Source organism: Macrotis lagotis, chromosome 1 (assembly GCF_037893015.1).
Source record: "Macrotis lagotis isolate mMagLag1 chromosome 1, bilby.v1.9.chrom.fasta, whole genome shotgun sequence".
Classification (NCBI taxonomy): domain Eukaryota; kingdom Metazoa; phylum Chordata; class Mammalia; order Peramelemorphia; family Peramelidae; genus Macrotis; species Macrotis lagotis.
In genome coordinates this window covers 137512498-137528646 of record NC_133658.1, presented here as the reverse complement: position 1 = coordinate 137528646, position 16149 = coordinate 137512498, and positions in this window count along the sequence as shown.

Here is a 16149-nt window from a genome sequence, read left to right as displayed (position 1 = left end):
TTCCTAGGACTTTGCCCTTCAGGTTCAAGATGGTTCAAATGCTTGGCCTTTCTCTGACTTTCATGACTATGTGGCATTTAATGAGGCTAGACTGCAGTACTGCTTCTCAAGGGTGAATGGAATTTCTCCAGGTACTTAGATCTGGTGTTCTAATATTCTATTAATTCCCTTGTTGGCACCCTAAGAATTTCATTCCATTTCTCTTCTGTTCTTTGGGTCTTGGGACAATGGGAATTTCAGAGTGTGAAGAAGGTCTCAAGAGGGAACCTAAACTTTCATAATCTATTCCAAGATCACAATTCTACTCTATCAATCCTAGACTTTCTAGGAAGGGAAACTCAAGTTATCTGGGGAGAAAATGTAACACAAGTCCCAACTTAAATAAGAATGCACATAAAAGGGGATGACCTGGATCCTAAAGTGCCTAAGGAATTGTTGAAGGATATTTAGTCTCAATAAAAAAATTGATTAGATTGTCTGCTTTATCTTATACCTGAGTTTAAGTTTAAGGGCAACTTTCTTTCTTTTTTTTTAGGTATTTTTTTTGGCAAGGCAATGGGGTTAAGTGGCTTGCCCAAGGCCACACAGCTAGCTAATTATTAAGTGTCTGAATCTGGATTTGAACTCAGGTACTCCTGATTCCAGGGTTGGTACAGTAGCACCACCTAGCCACCCCTCCCCAGCAACTTCCAAAAATTAAAAGTTACAGTGATGGTCCCAATCTATACTATCAGTTGTTAACATTCTCTCCTCTAATAACTTTGTTTATGTTTATATGTACACATCTTTGTCACCCCCTAATAGAATGCAATCTCCTGAAGCAGAAATTATTTTGATCCTATTTGCATTCTTAGCATGATCTTCAGTGACTAGTGAAGAATCTTGTCCATAGAATGTCCTTCATCCATGTTCTTTTTCTAATTGAATTATTGTACCACATTTGGAGGCTCCCACGGTCATTGATGAAAAGTGAGAAGACCAACTTCTGACTACATTCCTCCCCAGAAAACCTTTTTATCTTATCATACACTAAAAGACTGCTCCATTCATTCTACATCCTCCGTGTATCTCTAGCATCCCTCTTCTACCTTTCTTCCAAGTACTCCACATTCAAAGCCAAAATCACATTCCACTTGTAATGCTTCTGTTCTCTGTTTTCTAGGTGAACCTGTATTTCATGAACTAACTTAAGACAACCTTATCTGGAAAGCTCTCTTTCACATACACTATGATCCAGCATACCTGCCTCCTTGCTGTTACTCCTAAATGTCCTATCACCATTTCTTTGCACTGGCTGCCTTCCATGCCTTCTCATTACTGCCTCATACAATATTTTTTTTCCTTTCAAGATTTACCTCTAGCACCACATTCTGTAGGAGATTTTTCCTGCTTTCCATAGTTACTGCTTTCTCTTTCCTACTCTACCAATCTTAGGTTTTCTTTTGTCTACTTCTTTAAATAAATTGCACATATCTTTCCAAGCAAATAAGCTAATTATCTGAGACTCAGCATACTATATCTCACTACTAGGAGAAATTTCAAACCCTCCACAGGAGCAATGCTCCAGAAGAACCTCAATGAATGCTGTCTCCTTTGTTATAATATAAACTCATAGTAACAGGAGGTTTTTTTTTTTGTTTTGGTTTTCATAACCCATCATAATCATAACCTCACATATAGCTCAACAAATAGGATTTTTAGTAAAATTCATTTGTTAATATTGTAAAACTCTGGGTTTTTCTCAATTATGAGAAAAATCACATCTTCTATTAGATACCTGCATGATCCAAAGCAAATTGCATCAACTCCATGATCCACAAATTCTTCTTCTGTGAAATGAAATGGTTGAATTTGATAGTCCCTGAAATCTTGCAGAAATAGAACTGTGCTCCTATGATCCTGTTACTCTGAAATCAGAGGTTATGGGGTTATTCCAGGATCTGTGCCATTGCATCAGGTAAATCCTAGATAAAGGCCTAACTTGGAAGAATGTGTTGAAAAGTATCAAGCTGAGGCCACTAAATAGGGGAAAAGGTTAGCTAGCTATGATGCCTTAGCCCTGGAACTCATAGTTAGGTACTGAAAAGAACCTTCTACTTCAGGAATGCTATCTATTACAAAAACTAAGACAACAATTTGAAAGTTAAAAATCCAGTATATCAAGCAGTTTTTTGTTTTCTTTATTGATATGTTTTGCTTTTACATTATGAACAATTATAGATCACTCCAACTTCATAAGAGTAATTCCCACTTTTACAGCAAAGTAAAACAACAGTATGTTAACAATAACAAAATAATAACCAATAAGTAATCTAATGAACATTTGAAAATGTTTGTAACATTTCACAACTATAGCACCTCTATGTTTTAAATGATCAAAGATCTAATTTCTTTTGTTCTCACAACTCTCCTAACTGAAAATAGAAACAAATTTATCACAAATATGCAGTCAAGAAAAAAAATTCCTTCAATTGCTATATACAAAAATATATTTCTTTATGCACCCTAATATCCAATTCCAATTCAATTCAATAAATGTTTATTATGTACCTACTATGTGCCAGACTCTAGGCTAACTGCTTAATATACAAATAAGAATATAAAGATAATCCCTACATTCAGGAGTTTACAATCTAAAGAGGAAAGACAACACACAAAAGGAAGGTAAAAACCTTGAAGGTGTGTGGATTGTGAAAGACTACTGGTTATTTTTTTACATAGAATTTAAACCAAACAGAGCTTCAGATGCAAAGTGCAATGAGTTACAAAGCACTGATTCTTCTAGCTCTAAAGGAATGTTTTGGGCAGAGTTTAGGTCTGTTTTCTAAGCTAAGTTTAACAACATGATGAAGAAATTTCTGATGATCAGCTTATCCTGGGATAGAAAGAGTCGAAACCAATCTAGTGTATGGAAAAGCACATGGATAGGAAGTGAAGGAAGTGAGGTGAACAGAGTGGATGAAGATATTTCAATCGGTGGTCTGGAATAATGAAAGGTTGCTGTATTGATCATGATCTTTATAGCTTTCAAAATTTTCTTTTAGAATTGTAATTTTTAATTCAAAAATTATCTATTTTATCATTTAGGATATTCATTCCTTATTTCATCATGAACTTTTCTTATACTATAGATCTGAACAGAATTTTGTTGATGTTATTTTTTCTTTCTTTATATTATGACGTGATCTCTTGAATCTTGGTTATAAATAGGCAAAACCCAGGAAAATAAAGTTTAAGAAAACATAGTAGAGGGAAATAAAATTAATTTTCATAACTGTAAATATGAATCATATGATTTCATCCAATAAACACCAGAGATTGACATAATGGATTAAAATGAAAAATGAAACAAAATGTCTTATACCTCAGATGCTCACAAAAATATTGAAGTAGTGATTATGATTGCAAATAAGATGGCAGCAAATATAGAATTAAGTAAATGAGATGAAGGGGGAAACTATATGTTTTCAAAAGATATTAGGCAATGAATTGATTTTTAATGTTTAATCATTGGCATAATAATAAAATACTTAATGGAAAAACAAAATAGATTAAAAGAAAATAGATAATATATCTGTAATATAGGATACCTCACTTTAGCATTAAAATTAATTATAATAGAAGTTAAGGAACATGTAGAGTTTTATTTTATTTTTAAAATTTATTCATTTATTTTCATTTATAAGCACATGCATATTTCCAAGTTACAAAATTTCCTTCTACCCTTCCACCCTTCTCTTCCAACCTCCCCTCAGTGGCAAATAATAATGTTAGCATTTTTCATAAATATTTTGATAAACATGTTAACAAATTAGTAATTTTCAGCATGAGGAATTAGGATTAAGGGAAAGATATTCATAAGAGATAATTTTTATAAAATGTTCATCAGATTCAATAGGGTTTTTTTAAAAAAATTGTGTGTCAGTGTGTGTGTGTGTGTGTGTGTGTGTGTGTGTGTGTGTGTGTGTGTTTTCTTTTTCTTCCTCTGGAAGGGAATAAAATAGTCCATAGCCAGTCAAATACAGTTGTCCTAGCTCTCTGGACTGCCCAGAGGAGCTGCTTCCATCAAGATTCTTCATCTCATAAGATTGTAATTGATGTGTAATTGTTCTCTTGGTTCTACTCCCTTTGCTTAGCATCAGATCTCATTAGTCATTCCATACTTCTCTAGAATCTGACCATTTATGTTTTCTTATAGAACAATAGTATTCCATAGGATGCATGTACTATAACTTGTTCAGCCATTCTGCAATTGATGGGCATTCCCTCAAATTTCTATTTTTGTCACTATATAAAGAGCTACTATGAATATTTTGGAATATAAAGAACTTTTCTATTTTTTATAATTTCTTCTGGATGTAGACCTAGAATTGGAATTGCTGGGTCAAAGGTTGTGAACAGTTTATTGCTCTTTGGACATATTGTTCTCCAGAAGTGTTGGGTTCATTCACAACTCCACCAGCAATGCATCAATGTCCCAGTCCTCCCACAACTTCTGCAACACTGATCATCTTCCCTTTTTTCTCATCTTGGCCAATCTAATAGGTGTGAGATGATACCTCATTGTTATTTTAATTTGCATTTCTCTAATCAATAATGATTTGGAGAATTTTTATATGATTATATACATATCTTTACTTTCTTCATTTCAAAACTGTTCATATCCTTGATCATTTATCAACTAGGGAATGGCTATGGTCTTATAAATTTGATGCAATTCTCTGTATAGTTTAGAAATGAGATTTTTATCAGAGCTCCTAGTTGTGAAGATTGTTGCCCAGCTTTCTGCTTTCCTTTTAATTTTGGCAGCATTGATTTTATTAATGCAAAATCTTTTTAATTTAATATAGCCAAAATCATTCAATTTGCAGTTTATAATGTGTTCTAATTCTTGTTTGGTCATAAATTTATCCCTTTTTAATAGATCTGATAGATATCTTTGGTCTATTAATGTATCTAAGATATTGCTCTTTATTTTTAAATTCTGTGCCCATTTTGATCTTATTTTGGCATGGTGTGAGATGTGAATCTATGCCTAGTTTTTGCCATACTATTTTCCAGTTTTCCCAATATATTTTTCTCAAATAGTGAGTTCTTATCCCAGAAGCTGCTGTCTTTGGGTTTGTCAAGTAGTAGATTGCTGTAGTCATTTATAGCAGTTTCTTTTAACCTACCCTAGTCCACTGATCCATTAATTTAGTACCAGGCAGTTTTGATGACTGCTGCTTAATAGTGTAATTTTACATCTGGTAGAGCTAGGCCATCTTCCTTTACATTTTTTTTTTCATCAGTTCCCTTGATATTCTTGCTCTTTTGTTGCTCCAGATGAATTTTGTTACTATTTTTTTCTAGTTTGTTAAAGTAGTTATTTGTAGTTTGATTGGTATGGCACTGAATAAGTAATTTAATTTTTGTAGAATTGTCATTTTTATTATATTAGCTTGACCTGAGCATGAGCATTTGACATTTTCCAATTATTTACATATGACTTTATTTGGGTGAGAAGTGCTTTATAATTATGATCATACAGTTTCTGGGTTTGTCTTGGGAGGTAAATTCCCAAATATTTAATGTTGTCTTTAGTTATTTTTAAATGGAATTTCTCTTTCTATATCTTGCTCTTTGGCTTTGTTATTCACATATAGAAATGGTGATGATTTATATGGGTTTATTTTATATCCTGCAACTTTGCTGAATTTATTAATTGTTTCAAGGAATGTTTTAGATGATTTTCTTGAGTTCTCTTGGTATACCATCATATCATCTGCAATGAGTGAGTTTTGTCTCTTCATTGTCAATTCTGGTTCCTTTAATTTCTTTTTGTTCTTTCATTGCATTTCTAATACTATATTGAATGGTAATAATGATAATGGGCATCCTTGTCTTAACCCCGATTTTACTGGAAATGCTCTGAATTTATTCCCTTTTCATATAACATTTGTTGATTTTTAATAGATACTATTCATTATTTTTTGGAAAACTTCCTTTTATCCTAAACTTTTTAGTATTTTTAATAGGAATGGATATTGTTTTGTATTAAAGGTTTTCCAGCATCTATTGAGAAAATCATATGATTTCTGTTGGTTCTGCTATTGATATGTTTAAATATGTTGAGTATTTTTCTAATGTTGAACCATTCTTCCTTGCCTGGCATAAATCCAATATGATCATGGTATATTTTTCTGGTAATAACTTGCTGTAGTCTCATTGCTAAAATTTTATTTAAGATTTTTGCATCAATATTCATTAAGAAGATTTGTCTATAATTTTTCCCTTTGTTTTTGTTCTCCTTGGTTTAGGTATCAGCACCTGTTAAGTCACACCCTTATCTAATTAACTGCAAGAATCTTAAAGATATCTAAAAACTAGGAGGTCTTAGAAGTCTCACCTGAGAACCTTACAGAGACACTGACTCACGACATGCAGTTTTTGACTCTTAAGTCCTAGGGATGCTCTGGATGTCTCAACTGAGAACTGTACAAATGATTGTACATCACAGAGACAGTGACTCAGGTCCTCAGAGTTTATGATGCCCTCATTAGACAAGTTGCTAAGCACTGTGTGATTAAAGTGAGTAAAGTGATAAAGGATAATGAGAGGGGCAGCTAGGTGATGCACTGGCCCTGGAATCAGGAGTACCTGAGTTCAAATCCAGCCTCAGACATTTAATAATTACCCAGCTGTGTGGCCTTAACCACTTAGCCACATTTGCCTTGCAAAAATCTAAAAAAAAGAAAAAGAAAAAACAATGAGACACTTAAGTTTAAAATTAGCACTCCTGCTTTTCTTCAGGGCTTTTTTCTCAAACATAAAGATGTCATCTTAGACTTAATTGAGAGATAAGATCCAATCTATATCCTTTAGGTTCATTCTCTTCCATTTATATTCAAACCTTTAATTATCCTAAGAGAAGTAATGTTCTAAAGAATTAGAAGTGTTATATCTTCCCTTTTAGGGTTGTATAGAATTTGATGGTCTGGACCAACATTTTTTTCTGTTCTTCCCCTTTTTATTTACCTTTTTTAATGCAACTTTTGAGTTGTGTGTTTGGCAATAGAATTCTCTGTTTAATTTTCATCTTTCCATCAGGAAATTATGGAATTCCTCTATTTCATTGAACAACCATCCTTTTCCCTGTCAGTATATGCTGAATTTTGCTTTCTGAGTTGTAATCTCAGGTCCTTTGCTCTCTGGAATATGCTATTCCAAGTCTTCTGATCCTTCAGTGTTGAGGCTGATAAGTTCTGTGTGAGTTTGATTATGCTTCCTTTGTATTTGAATTGATGTCTTTTTTTCATGCTTGCAATATTCTCTCCTTTTTTTTTAAGGGTTCTGGAACTTGGCTATTACAGCCCTTGGAGTTTTAAACCTGGAGTCTCTTTCTGGGGGGCTTCTGTGGATTCTTGCAGTGGTTATATTGTTATCTTCTTCTAGTAGATTTGGACAATTTTCCCTTATAATTTCCCTCATAATGTTTTCAAGCTTTCTGATAGTCCAGTGATTCCTAGGTTATTTCTCCTGGAACTATAGTACAGGTCATCTGTTTTCCCTAAAAACGTACTTCACATTTTCTTCAGTTTTTTCAGTCTTTTCATTTTATTTGATGGAATCTTGTAGTCTTATAGATTCATTGGTTTCTATTTTTTCAATTCTAATTTTTTGGATTTTATTTTCTTCAATTAGCTTCTGTGTTTCCTTTTCCAGTTGACTATTTTTATTTTTAACAGAGTTGATTTCTTTGATTCAATTTTTCATAACTTTCTTACATGACTTTCATCCTTTTTTCCCATTTTTCTTCTTCCTCTCTTCTTTGGCTTTTAAATTCTTTTTTAAGCTCTCCAATGAACTTTTTAATTTGAGTCCAATTTATAGACTATTTTGATACTTCCCCATGAGTGTTTTTTCACTGCTTTCTTCAGATATAGCATTATTGTCATCTTTGTCTGTAAAGTAGTTTTATATAGTGAGCACTCTTTTAGCTTTTTTGTTCATCTTTGTTGTTTAGCTCTGTTCCTGGGCTATAGGAAGTTTAAAGCCAAGCTTTTTTTTTTTTTTCTGGGGCTGGGGTCTAATTGCTGGCTTGCCATTGTCAAAGATGTTAACTGTGCAGTGCAGGCCTTGCCTTTGCAGAGCTTTGTTTAATTCCTTCTTTATTTCCAGGTTCTGATATGCCCAGAACTGAAAGTCACAAGACCCAGGTTCCATTTCTAGCTTTATATTTTAATTATGTCTTTGATCTTGGCACATGGAAAAAAAATTGGTGATGAAAGCCTGGATTTAGGTGGTCATAGTAAAAGTAAAAAGAAGAGATATGTGAGAGATGTTATGAAAGTATAAATAAATAATAGGACTTAGCAAATGATTGGCTATATAATGGAGATGACCTCTAAAAATTTCTTTCCAATTTGAAATCCTATCTTTTCATTCTCCCTTAAATTAGAATAATACCTCTCACCTGCCTCAGTGAAATGATGTAAGAATAAATAAATGAAATTGCTTTACCCTGAAAACAGAGATCTTATTATCTTTTCCAGCTGTATGAAAGAATGGCAAATTATTTTTAATGAAAGATTATAGAAATAGAGATAGTAAAAACATAGTATTTATTTTAGATATCCTATTTTTCCCAAATATAAGCTGCATACTTTCCTTCCTCCCATATGTGACCTATGTAAAACCTGAATATAGCTTTTTAAAAAATGTATCAATTTTTTTTCTTTAATGAGAAATCATATTAAGGATGCACCCTCTATCAGAAATGACCCATACTTTGATATTATTTTAAAAATAAAGCTGAAGTAGCCAGCCTTTATAAAGCAATGTACCCTGCCTGAAATTACTAAATACATCCAAGGGATGACAACAATATTAAAATTGACAATAATAACACTAAATTGAATTGATTTTTATTCAACTAGTCCAGAGGAGATAATAGCTTAAGGACAAAGAGTTCTTCCTTCCAAGATTATTATTTTCATTAACTGTATCTCCAGTTCTCAATGGTCCTGAATTAAGACTATAGATCAAATATAGATTAGGCTTTTGATGCTCATGCATCATGACCTAGAACTTTTGCTATTTGTAATGATCTCAAAGAGTTTAAGCTTGTCAATTATGAAAATGAATTCAATTTCAGAGAAAGTTTAGAGTCTATAAGAGGGTATATGTGGATGGAATGGGGTGGAATGGGTGCGTATACTCTTTCTTCTTTAACAGAATTGGAATTGTATTTATTTATTATGAAAAAGTCATATTATTGATAACATTTTGTTTTGTTTTTTACACTCTCATTCTTGATTACATTCTACCTAAATAAGTCTAATATGGCAAGATGTCATTAAACTGAAATCTTTTAGCATAGGAGATTTTCATGAACATATACGTAAACCTTTCAGAACTGAACCTCTTGTGAACTTTTAGCAAAGACATGAAAAATTGAGGGTGATTAAGTTTGGGGTCACAGTAAACCATAGAAAAGCCACAGGAAGCCCTCAAGTACATCATAGTACAAGGTGTTTGAAGAAGAAAGGAAAAGGAAAATGTTATTTTTCTGTCTAGGAAATAAAACCACTTTCCTCTGTCCCATCAAGATCATATAGAGAGTTATTATGTTCAAGTTTAGGTAATATATTTTGGTATGATATTGAAAGGTGGAACATGTGCAGTCATGCCATTCAAGGATTAGTTAAAGAAAATGGGTATGTTTAGAGTAGAAAACAGAAGGTTTGTGGGAGTAGGATGAAATTAATGTCTTCAACTATTTGAAGATTAAGCATATGGAAGAGTGATAATCATAAAACTTCTTGTGTCTAGAGAAACTCGGAACAAAAGTAGATATATTTAGTGCATATTATGGTAGCATAGTGTAAATTATTGGTTTTTCTGAGGAAATAGATCCTAGTTTGTATTTGATTTCCTATGTGCATGTCATCTGTTCCTGATAGACTATAATCTTCTTGGGGGAAGAATTATTTTTTTCTTTCCATTCTCAAACTAGAAAGTACTTGGCACATAGCTGGTTCTTAATAAAATATCAATTGAAATAGATATTAATACAACAGATTAAACTGAAGCTAAATTCCCTAGTGAAGAAATTTGCAGCTACGTATTGACCAGAAAGGAGTTTGTAACTTAGTCTTAGAGAGTTAGCAGGGCTACTAAGTGGTTAAGATACTTTGCTCAGGTTCACACATTTAGTATGTGTCTGAGGTAGAACCTGAATGCAGGTCTTCTTGGCTCCAAAATAGGTTCTCCCTCCCAAATGCCAAATTTTCTTTCATCCCAACAATAAGATTCAATCACAGTTAAAATAGTCTACCTTAGGAGGAATTTTTCATCATTAAAGGATGATTGATTGATTGATTGTTTCAGAGTCTGAATAATAACTTGGGATAAGGGATTCTTTATCAGATTCCATCACACTAGCTGCTTTTAGAACCTTTTTTGATTCTTTCTGAGATTCTGTGATGTCATTCGATTATATATTTCTCAATAATTATTTATTTCTTCATTTTTCCAGCTGGGGAATGACTTATTCAAGGTTATGAAAGAAGTCAGTAGAAGAACTAGGATCTGAATTCTAAACACTTCTGGTACCATATTTAGCCATCTTTTCATTATAGAAATGTGATATATGCACAAATACCTACATATACACACATATAAGTATATATCCTTTTATCTTTAATTTATAAAATTAAATAAGCATTTCTATAGCATAATATATTAAAAAGATGATTGAACATAAAACAACAAATCTACTATATACAACCAGCTGTTCCTTTTAAATATACATTAAAATTATCTTCTAAGGTTCTTTTTTTTCCTTCCTTGTCTCCCACGCTAGGGATGACTTTTGCTAGACATAGCTACAATATAAAATTATTCTAGAGATGTAGATATATATTAGGTGTATTTATAATATGCATACATAATTAAAAGCATTGTCCACTTGCTAATAATGTTGGAAAAATTTTACTTGATAAGAATACTGCTTATTCATATTCAGTCTTATTTTATAGACATTTTCTGTTATTTTATCTCTCCCCTACCATCTGCTCATAGTAAGACACTTGAGAACAGTGACTGATTTCACTTTCATATCTTCATATCTTCATTAACTAGCACAGAACTGAGCCCATCAAACATGCTTGATTTTCTTGATGAATTGAATGAATATCTCTGTGAGTGGTTTCCTTGAAATAGCTATGGCTGGAACCTTACATCATTACAAAGCTGCCCATGAGACCAGAACCACTCCCCACTCCTCTCCTGGGTGCTTCAGTCACTGAAATGCAAAGCATCATGATTACATGGTGATGAGTTTTCTTATCTTAAAAGTGTTGAGTTAGGAAGAGACAGATTTCATCACTGGCTAGAATCTTTAGCCTAGTGTGCAATGCTGATGGAAATGATATGTGAAGAGCTGCCTGCTGATTTTTGCATGGAGGTGGCTGTTAGAGGGAGTGCTACTACAGTTCGGACGCTCTCTTTGGGGCCTTTGTGAGCCAAGATAGCCCACTGCTGATCGCAGTGAAATGTGCCTATTTGTTAGAAGCCTAAATGCCAAATTATCCTGCCTGTGCTCAGAGAGGTGTCAATTCAAAATAATTCCGTGGAGGTTGGCACCTCTCCGTGAAATCTGTTCACATCTCCTACAGATCCAAATATGTGCAGTCCAGTGAAGCATAGTACCAGGTTTCTCTGCATGAGAGTAAGGGTTGTGGTACTTTCATGAGATAAGACTAATTTTGCCCTTCCTGGACCCCAGAGTATCAGGCTCTTTTATATGATCAAAAGAAAAAAACAAAATTTAAGTGTACAGTATGGTCCCAACATATGCACAGGTGATTCTGCTTCCTGCAAAGAATATGATTACTCTAATTTATAAGCTCATACAATATTTATAAAAAGTGCTTTTATAACCATCAGAACCAGAATTAGTAATTGTGCTTTTATAACTACCAGGGCCAGAACTAGGAATTTCTTGTACCCTGGTAATATTTTTTCTTCCTTCCTTCCTTCTCCTCCACCTTTTCCTCCTCCTCTTCCTCCACCTCCTCCTCCTCTTCTTCTTCTTTTCTTCTTCTTCTTCTTCTTCTTCTTCTTCTTCTTCTTCTTCCTCTCTCTCTCTCTCTCTCTCTCTCTCTCTCTTTCTCTCTCTCTCTCCTTGCTTGTTTACATGCAACTAGGAGTTACATGAGAATCTACTACATAACAGTCTTCCCAGGTACAATCTCTGGTTTTCTTCCATCTATCATGTTTGTCCCTGTAATACAACTGACGGACAGTTCCTGACTCTCCCAAACCCCAAGGGAAGCAGGATGGAAAGGAAGTCAAAGAAATAGGTTGAAATTGTCAAAATAGCTTCTTTACTTAAAACAAAACATAATTACTTCTATTTTTCCTTTACATTTTTTATGCTTACTAGAACTTCTATACACAGAAGTGGATAATAAGATATACATATGTATAAATTGTCTCTGTTAGCTCATGCATAAACACACAACTGGGAAAGACTTTTATGCATGAGTACCCTCAAAAAATGTACATTATTGTTTATATATAAACACACACATACACCTCTGTATGTACATGTATGTATTATATATATGTATATATGTATATATGTATATATATATATATATATATATATATATATATATATATATATATACTCAAATGTTGTTGTTTTTGATCCTTCATTTTTTGAAGGGTACCAATGATATAAAAGTGATGTCTTGGCTCAAGTATAAATTGGATTTAAGAAAAGTAAAACTGCACAAAGTCATCAGTCTAACTCTCTATTTCAGAGAGATGGCTTATCAGAGTGTGGACACAGCACAGGCTGTAGCTTCTTGGAGCCAGAGGTAGGAGTTGTGGGAAGGTAGACACCAAAGTTACCCTCATACCAATCCTCACACTAGAGCTACTAGTCCTTCTGGAGCACTCCTTGAGTTGTGCATATAGACACAGGTTTGTCTATAGGTATGTAGGTTTATATGTGTATGTATATGTAGCTTCTCACATTCTAATGTGAGCACTTCAAGAATAGGAGTTATTTTCACTTTTCTTTTTATCTCCACTTAGTTCAGTAACTGACATATTTTAAAGTTCTTAATAAATTCTGGTTGATAATGTTATGATCCTGAATTTTGTGATTCTTTCCTAGACTGTCACAGACTTTTAATCCAATAAATGGGAAAAGTAAGAGATTGTGTGGAATATTGGGAAGAGCAACTCATATCTAAATTTGATCTCTGGCTTCCTCTCTCTTCCATCAGATGCTATGGGGGAAAAAATGTACTGAACCTGGTGCTCAGAACCTGAAACACAGATATGCTTCTTATTACCTAAAAGACTTTGGATGTCATTTTCACTCTGGACTTTGGTTTTCTCCTGGGGAAATGAGAGGAACTGGCTAAATGATCTCTCAGGTTCCTTCCAACTTCAAAATCTCAATTCCACCCATTTGACCTAAGGCAAGTCCCTTTCCCCTTTCAAGGTTGGATTAGGTATTCTCTAAGATTGTTCCCAGCTCTGAGTGCCATGATAACTCCCTCTGATAAGTAGGAATTGTGTGTGTGTGTGTGTGTGTGTGTGTGTGTGTGTGTGTACATCATTAAAAGCTATTTCTGAACCTCTGAGACACAATAACTTCCTCTTTTCCATCACTGCTGTGCTTCCAGAAAACAACAAGGTCTTTTAATGTCCTTGATGTTTCTGTCCCTTTTAAGATAACCTTGAACGTGCCTTGCCAGTCATGAAAGGTCAGCAGCAATCTCAATATAGCATTCTCTTCCAGGCCTTCACTCCCTCTCCCCCACACTGAGCTGGATAAAGGGCTTTGGCTCTCCTGCTACGGCACCTTTTTAATTGACTCTCTTGTCTTCATAGAATCAGATGAAAGGAACCCTTCAAAGAGAAATCAGATTTAAAACCCCACGCAGTTTCTGAACAAACTGCCTAAGCCCCCCTGAAATCTCAGTTGTCAGAAACCCCTCTGCCGTTTTCTGCTATGATGGGACCTTTGGTGCCCCAGCTGCAGAGCTCTGTGTTTTCAGTAGAGATCCCTGTAATGAAGTGACATTTGAAGGTTTAAAGTGAATTATATTCTCTGGCAGCAAATGTGGTACTCACAATTGTATTTTTGCAATTCTTGTTCAAGTGAGAGAACATGGTGTGAGGAGCCAGGTGACTTCAGAGGCTCTGAAGAGAGTTGGAGAAGGGAAGTTGTACTATAGTCCTAACAAGGCTTCAGTGCTGCTCTAGCTATTAAAAACCATTATATTCAATTTTTATTTCCTCGAAATTTCATCTACTCTAAGACATAGATGAAAGATTTAAATTGCCATGACCTTGTACGAAATTTACATTTTCTTAGTATTCCTGGGTAATTCCTAATGGAATTAGACTGAGGGAATGCTGTTTTTGTCTTCTCTGGTAATCTTAACACTTCACACATTTCTGTCCCCAAATAAATTCTTCATAATACTGAATAATTGCTTGTGGATCTGAAAGACTGACTGGTGTTGGTTAGTCAGATCTTTTGAGTGAGAGGTAAAATGATGCAGTATATAAATGACTGGTTGAATGAAAATTAATTTAAAAATATTTATGAAGCATTTACCATGTAGCAAACACTGTTCTAAGAGCTAGGGATGAAGATAGAACAAAAAAGGAGATAGTTCATGCACTTGCACTCACATTCTGATTGGGGAGACAACATATATAGTACAGTGTAACTGGAGACTAAATTCCAAGGACCTTCAGTCCTTTGGGTATGAAAGTTGGGAACATGGTGAAGCCTATTCTTTCCACTGTGTCTGACTGAACCATTTTAGAATTTTCTTTTCTGGTTCTTCATTAGCTGTGGCTTGCTGAATAGGTGAAGGGTGTATTAGTTACAGGGGCAATTGCCAGGTCATGTCTCAATGGGGATTGATTCCCTGGACTCTGGCTACCAGGGCTTTTCTTAAAGTGAAGTGACCAGAAGACTGTTAGAGATGGGTAAGGAGACTTGAAATTATTGTTGGATGAGACTCAACTGGAGAAATTGGGAGTGTTTAGCACTTTAAAATTTATTTTAGTCTATCATCACCATCATAATAATAATGATGACTAGTATTACAGAGCATTTTAATACTGGCAAAGCACTTAGCAAATATTAACTAATTTTATTCTCACAAAAGCCTTGGAAAGTAAATACTGTTAATAACTCTCATTTTATAGACAAAGAAATGGAGTCAGAGATAGAGGTTGTGACTAGTCCATGGTCACATAGATAAATGTGTCTAAGGCCAAGTTGGAATTCAACTGGCAAAAAAGTCAAAAGAATTTGTTTTTTCATTTGTTTCCTGACCATTTGGATTTCTAGTCTTTAATTACAAACTCCCTTAGTCCAACACCATTCACTCTCACCTATCAGGTGCATGACCATGGCATGTTCCCTTACTTTTCAGGGACTTCAAGTAAAAACCATAAAAAAATAAATTGAGGATTTATATTGATAGTGATAGAGAATTTCCATTTGGAGAATTCTCCCAATCAAAGAAAATATAGGTCTGACTGGAAAGGAAAACAATGAAAGTACAGTAGTCCTTACTGACTTTCAGGGGATGAGGAGTGGGAACCAGGAAGAAGGTAAGAGCCAGAAATGAAAAGAACAGAGTATTGCAAGAAGAAGTGATACTGGAAAGAATTCTGGGCTTGAAATTCATAAGAACTAATTTTAAGTCCCACATAAATCATTTCACTTCATGAAACCTCAGTTTTCTCATATGGAAAAATAAGGACATTAGAATAGATGATTTCTAAGGTCCCTTCCAAATCTAACATGCTGTGTTTTTAAAGAGCCAAATTTTATACCACACAAAATTTTAACTAAATAAGAGCATTTGCTATTAAAAAGTTGCATCAAAAGCTTGTCACAATCATTTTACCAGTCCAAGGATTATAAAGTTTGGGAAACATTAGGCTAAATCACCTCCAAATTGTAACAGTTTAAAAATGGTTTTTGTTCTTTAAATACTCAACAACTAAAGCAGATCAGTGACTAACAACCAGGAATATTGACAAGAAAAGTCTGTTGCACCAGGTGGGAGAGGAGTGCCATAGCAATGCAGACCAGCCTCAGCAATCCAGGAAGAT